We start from the raw sequence: 7,295 nt of genomic DNA on the forward strand, positions 1-7,295 counted from the left end.
GGTTGATAGAGTCCTTATCTAGCATGCTTGAACCCCTGGGCTCCATTCTCAGTACCTCACAAACCTGTTACACACAGGTGGAGGCAGGAGAATCAGAAATTCAAAGTCATCCTCAGCTACATGATGAGTCTGAGACAACCTGAGATCCATGAGACAGGTGTGGTAATGCCAGCACTCAGGAGGCAGAGACAGGTGAGCTCAAGGGCAGCCTGGTCTACATGGTGAGTGACGGGCCAGAATTACATAGTAAGACCCTGCCTCAAAAACAAAAGGCGAGGAGGCAGAGGAGCAGGAGAAAAAGCAGAACAGGGAAAAGACTCAATCACCCACAGATTAGGGGCTGGGAGGACCCTGGATCCAGTCTGCCGCCAGATATGGAGAAAGGACTGTATTTCCAGCACAGAGCCTACATGGATGCTGTTAAAACATGAAAGATCTTGCCTTTTTCCGCTCCAAAACCTCCTTTGATTTTCCATCTCGTAGAGTAAAAGCCACAGCCAACCCACTGCCTCTCCAATTCTTCCTCTTCTTTCGTCTGAGTCAGCCCCAGTTGGCCTCCTTGTTTCATCCACATCCCGCATACAATTTCATCTTAGCAGACAAGGTTATCTAAGCAGGAACTAATGAACATAACTATAAAGAATTTTAGCTGGGCGCAATAGCTCATGCATGTGATCGCAGTATTCAGGAGACAGAAGCAGAAGGATCATCTATGAGTTCAAGAATGATGCCGGGCTCCAGAATGAGTTCCAGGAGAGCCATGGCTAGGGTGAGACTCTATCTCAAGCAAACCAACTTGATGCACTGAACTGTTTTTCCTTTTTAATCATGTAGCATTTTTAGCATTCGTTTTATGAATATGAGCATTTTGTTCCTGTGTCTATGTGTCTTAGGGTTTTCTACTGCTGTGAAGAGACACGGTGACCATGGTAACTCTTATAAAAGAGAACATTTAATCGAGGTGGTTTACTTACAGTTTCAGAGGTTTACTCCAGAATCATCAGGCTGGGGAACACGGCAGCCTGCAGGCAGACATGGTGCTGGAGCTGAGAGTCCTACATCTTGACTCAGAGGCAAAAGGAAGTTGACTGTCACTGTCACAGGGAGGGAAGCTTGAGAAAAAGACCTCAAAGCCTGCCCCTACAGTGACACACCTCCAACAGAAGGTGTGGCCCAGATTAAAGGTGTGCCCTCCAACCTCAAGGTCTGGATTAAAGGTTTGTGTCCTCCAGTCTCCTCCAGCAAGACCACACTTCCAACAAGGCCACACTTCCCAATAGTGCCACTCTCTATGAGCTTATGGGGGCCAAATACAAACTACCACAGTATGTATGTGCACATGCCTGGTGACCTTGGAGGTCAAAAGAGGGCATCAGATACCCTGGGACTGGAGTTACAGACAGTTGTCAGCTACCATGTGGGTGCTGGGAACCAAACCCAGTGCTCTTGAAGAGCAACCAGGGATGCTAACCTCTAAGCCATCTCTCCAACTCTTTCTTTTAGAAATCACTTGGTGTGAGCAGACAGAGAGACGCTGACCACCTGACGCCTGACCATCTGAGTTTGATCCTTGGGACTGCACCGTGGAAGGGAAGAACTGACCCCCGCAAGTTGTCCTCTGACCTCCATGTGCACATAGTGGCCCATGCAAGCACGCACAAGTGCGCGCGCACACACATATACATGAATGAATGAAGAAATGTAATAAAAACACATTTTTCTTAGTTGTTTGTTGTTTTGTTTTTGAGACAGGGTCTCATCATGCAACCCAGACTGTCTTGGAACTCACTATGTAGACCAAGTTGGACAAGAAATGGCAGAGATCCACCTGCCTCTGCCTCCCGAGTGCTGTGATTTAAAGTGTGTGTCTACCCCCAACTCTGAAACTATATTTAAAAAAACCATCTGGGACCTGTGAAAGGTGGTACCTCTATCTCTGGGGAGGTAGAGGTAGGCATATTTCTGTGAGTTTGAGACCACCCTGGTCTACATATCAAGTTCCAGGACAATCAGGGCTATGTAGAGAAAACCCTGTCTTTAAAAAAAAAATGATTTGAGCTGAGCGATGGTGGTGCACGCCTTTAATCCCAGCACTCGGAAGGCAGAGGTAGGCAGATCTCTGTGAGTTCAAGTCTATCCTGGTCTACAAGGTGAGTGCCAGGATAGGCTCTAAATCAACACAGAGAAACCCTGTCTCGGAAAACCAAATATATATAATTTGATCCGCACATTAACCTTTTGAAAAAGGTTGTAATTGTTGTCCTTATTCTATAAATAAAAAAAAACTCTTTCAAGATCAGGAACACTAAGGATGAAGTCCAGATATAAACCCAGGCAGGCCAGCAAGCTCTTCCCCTAGATGTTCACCTGACTCAGAAAAATCTTCTCAGTGAGTCCTAACATCATCATAACTGAAATGTCCCCAGACCTAGCCTTGCATATCTCCTCTCCCTACTTTATAAATCCCAATAGTTACCTGATAGTCGGTATATATGCTATATACATACAAGTCTTAAAATTAAATGCATTTATTTATTTAGGTGGGATCAGGGAGGCCAGGGCACCACAGTGCACACGTGCAGGTCAAAGGACCCCTTAGGGAGCTCAGTTCTCTTCTACCACGTAGACCCTGGAAATCCAGTTCAGGTCATTATGCAAGATGGCATGGCCTTTACCCACTGAGCAATCCTGCAGATCCTACGTACAAACTTTATTAAGATGTTATTAATACCGTGCACCGTTCAATTCATTAGTTTAAATTGCACAGTTTATTGGGGTTTGCTAGCATGAGTGGAAGGGCATGACTATAACCATAATCAACTTACAATATTTTCTTCACCCTAAAAAGACATTCTATGCTTATAGGAGTCATTTATGCCCTGCTTCCTTCATGGCCCATGTTCTCCCAATACCCGGAGTCCTAGACAATCATTTTCTTCTCTATGTCTTTACCTATTGTGGATAGTTCATACAAATGGAATTACATCATATGTGTCTTTTGTGAATGAATTCTTCCTCCTTTTTAGCATGATTGATGTCATAATCTTTGCTTGCTGATATGTATGTATGTGCACCATGTGAGTGCATGGCGCTCACGGAGGCCAGAATAGGGAAACAAAACAAAATAATCCAAAGCATTGCCAACTCCAAGGTGAGGATGTAGTTCAGCTGGGAGAGGGCTCGCCTAGCATGCCTGAGACCCTGGGTTCATTCATAGCACCCTCTACGGGTGAACGTCCCCATTCCTAGCACTTGGGAAACAGGAAATTCAGAAGTTCAAGGTCATCCTGGGCAAGCCTGAAATACACAAGATACTGTTTCAAAAACAAAAACATTACCAGTTCCCAATAAATTCCTTGTATACCTTTCTATCATTATTCAATATCCCAAGGCTACTGCTGTAGTTTGAATAAAAATGGCCTCCATAGGCTCATAGATTTGAATATATGGTCACCAGGGAGTGGCACTATTAGGAAGTGTGCCCTTGTTGGAGTAGACGTGACTTTGCTGGAGGAAGTGTGTCACTGGGAGTGCTCAAACCAGACCCAAAGTCAGTCTCTCTCTCTCTCTCTCTCTCTCTCTCTCTCTCTCTCTCTCTCTCCCTGCTGTCTGTCAATCTAGATGTAGAACTCTCAGCTTCTTCTCCAGCACCGTGTCTGCCTGTGTGCCACTATGCTTCCCACCATGATGATAATGGACTAAACCTCTGAAACTGTAAGGCAGCTTCAATGAAATGTTTTCCCTTATTGGAGTTGCCATGACCATGGTGTCTCTGCATAGCAATAGAACATTGACTAAGCTAGTATGTAAACAGATAAATTCAGAAATGACTGAACTACCCTTAAAGGGAGGGCTTATTGCTTTTTCTCCGAGACAGGGTCTTGTGTAGTCCAGGCTGCCCTCAGATTCACTATGTAGCTGAGGATGACATTGAACTTGTGATCCTCCTGCCTCTACCTGTCAGGTGCTGGGATTTCAGGCATGCACCACCGCACTGGGTTTATGTGGTGCTGGGAATCAAATCCAGGATGTCGTGTATTGTAGGCAAGCACTCTACCAACTTAGCTACATCCAAAGCTGGGATCATCACCTTTTTGGATAAGTAGAAACCAGATCCTGAGATCAAGGCCCAGTAGCAGTGCAGACTGTAGGTCAGGGGCCATCCCAAGACTGAGGGAACTTTCTTGATTCTTCCCCCACTAGTCTCATGCCCCCAGATCAGTACTGCGAGGTAAGATGTAGAATGTACAGTCGGACACACCAGATATCCTATGAAAAGGGGGATTCTGTCTGGGGCACAGGACTGTTTAGAAAAGAGGCGTGAAGCATGGTATAGGGGAGGAAGAAGTTCAGCTAGTGAGTGAGAGACACCCTGCTCGCTATGGGAAGAGGGGGTAGGCACCTAGGACGTTCATAGTCCGAGATGCCTGCTACCTAGTATCACAGTGAGGGCTAAGACGCAGCCACCCAGGAGTGGCAAGCGAATCCACCAAGCCTACCCCGTCCTTGTAGGTGTCCTAACTGTAGGGTCACAACAGATGGCTGCGAAAAGCCAGTTGGGTTACAAGCTGGATGTAGACTCCATCAATGCTGGTGCCTAGGGTGAGAGGTGTCTGCCCTCTCTGAGTCCTGCATGCCTTTGTTCTCCTGGCACCTTCGTTCAGAGGACCCCTGGTGGCCTTCCGAGTTCCACAAGCCTAGGCCGGGCTCCAGCACCCTATGCTGCATTTCCAGTGGCTCCTTCCACAGTGCCCAAGGCTAGCCCTCCTGATGCGTGTCCTGCATGGAGATGCAATGCGCACCTGTGGCTTGGTAGCAATCCATCATCTCTTCTGCAGTACCCGGAACCTTGTGCTCCAGTGCTGGGTTACCTTACCTACCTAGCAGGGGCTTCTGCCTTAGAACAGGCCACCACCGAGAAGTACTTAATTCCATCTGGGTTTAAGATCTCCTAGCCTCTTTGGTCTCCTGGATTAGGCGGCCCCTGACACTGCTGAACCAAGCCTCCCTGAACCTCTATACCACCCTCCTCCATTCTTTTCCCAACAAGTCGAGATGTGCCATACCTTGCAGGAAATCTTTTTTGGGTTCCTAAAGCTAAGAATGTCTCCCACTTTTCGAGGTGGGAGTGCGCACTTAAAATATGTATTTAAATTTCTTAACTATTTTTAATTATGTAGAGATATATCTATATCTATCTCGATATAGCTAGATATAGATACCTATCTATATCTATCTCTATATCGAGATATATATATACATTTGTATATAGAGAGAGATGTAGATATAGATATAGAGATGTAGACACAGATATGTGAGCTTGTGCACATAAGGGCAGGTACCTATGAAGGTCAGAGATGTTGGATCCTCTGTGAGCAGCCCCATGTGGGCGCTGGCAACCAAACTCTGGTGCCTGCAAGAGCAATGTGCACTCTCCACCGCTCAGCCATCTCTCCAGCCCTTCCTTGCAGGTCACATTCAACCTGGCTCTTCCTGCTATCTTCCAACAGCCACGTGGTTTCAGAAAGGTAGAGAGGCCTATGTGAGACAATGACAGTTGCTATGACAAGTGACTTCACGTCTACTTCAGAAACGTGACCTGGTCGTGCCCATAAACTTGGTCTTTAGTGACTCGGAGACCCTTCTCTGAGAGAAGCAGGAGGCCCAGATGCTGGAGGAAGAGCAGAAGCCCCAGGTTTGCTGCAAGTTTACTTGGCCGTCAGAGTTTCCCGGCCCTTCGCACTGCCCTCTTAGCTCTTCCGCTTTGAGGATGGATGGGGAGACTACCCTCATTTCTCTGATGCCTTCCTTGGCCGGTCTCAGTCTCCAAGGAAGCAGGAAAATATGGCTTGTGTGTCCAGTTCCAAACCTTCAATACAAGTGTTTATTATAATACCATTTGTGAACTGGGGAGATGCACAGTGCTTAAGAGCATAGGCTGTTCTTGCAGAGGACCTGGGTTTCTTTCCCAGCACCCACGTGGTGGCTCACAACCATCTGTAACTCCAGTTCTAGGGGACCTGTCGGGCTCCTTTGACTTCCTGGGGCACCTGCACTCCTGTATATAACCCCCACATAAACATCACACATATAACAACTTTTAAAATAAAACTTTTAAATAAATTTTTTAAAAGATATACTTTGTGCCTCTAAAATTAGTTTTTGTCCAACTAAACCTCAAGTGAATGGCCTTTAAAATAGGTACTTCTGGAGGTTATAGTAATATTTTGCTTCTCTAAAAATGTAGGACTGTCATGAATGCCCCTGGTATTTGGAAGTTTACAAAGATTTCTGAGGATAAAGCGTAGTTGTTTGGGCTTGCTTTTGTTATGATTTTGGTTTTGAGTTTCTGAGACAGATCTTGTGCAGCCAGGCTAGACTCAAATTCACTAGGTAGCCAAAGATGGCCTTGATCTCCTGACCCTCCTGCCTCTACCTTCAAAGAGCTGGGATTGTGTGTGCGTGCGTGTGTGTGTGTGTGTGTGTGTGTACTGCTACACCTGACAGAGACATAGTTTTCTCAGAACCGAACCATCTTCAATAAAGGCTGAATGCGGGGGGGGGGGGGGGGGAGCTATGGATCAGTCGGTAAAGTGCTCACTGTGCAAGTAAGGACCTGAGTTGGCTTCCCAGGACCCATGTTGTAGAAGAAAACCAGGTGCAATGGGGCATGCTTATAATCTCAGCCGTGAGGAGGTGGAGTGGAGATAGAAATATCCTTAGGGATTGCTGGCCAGCTAGCCTCGCTACCTCGCAAGTTCTAGGCCAGGAAGAAGATATGAGAGACTCTGTTTTAAAAAAACAAAACAAAAAAAAGGTAGTCAGTACCTAAAGAATGACATGTGAGGATACCCTCTGGCCTCCACATGCTTGTGTACACACATGTGTATACACACTCACACATACACACACCAAAGGGAAAATATGGTTGAAGAAAAACATGAAGGAGCAGGGCTGTGAAGGCCATGGGCAGTTTGTCACAGTGCCTGTCCAGGAAGCTGGGAGGCATCTTTTTTTTTTTTCTCCAGGTAGCTATGCTGGGATTGGGAGGAGGAGTGAGCAAGACCCACAGCTCCTGAGAAACTTGGGGTGAGCTCTTACCCTGAACCCAGATGGCCCAGCCTGGGGAGCACCTCTGAGTCCGAGCCAGCAGGCAGGAGAGCCTTGAGAGCTTCTGCAAAGGGAGTTCATGTGATGTGCATTACCGAGTCACCACTTCCTAGTGACTTGCCAGACACACAAGATGTGGTTTGGTTTTTCTTCCAGCAGTATTTTCGGTGGCAGGCCACTAGAAG

The sequence above is a fragment of the Myodes glareolus genome, chromosome 9 (genome assembly GCF_982192425.1).
Source record: "Myodes glareolus chromosome 9, mMyoGla1.1, whole genome shotgun sequence".
NCBI classification, from domain to species: domain Eukaryota; kingdom Metazoa; phylum Chordata; class Mammalia; order Rodentia; family Cricetidae; genus Myodes; species Myodes glareolus.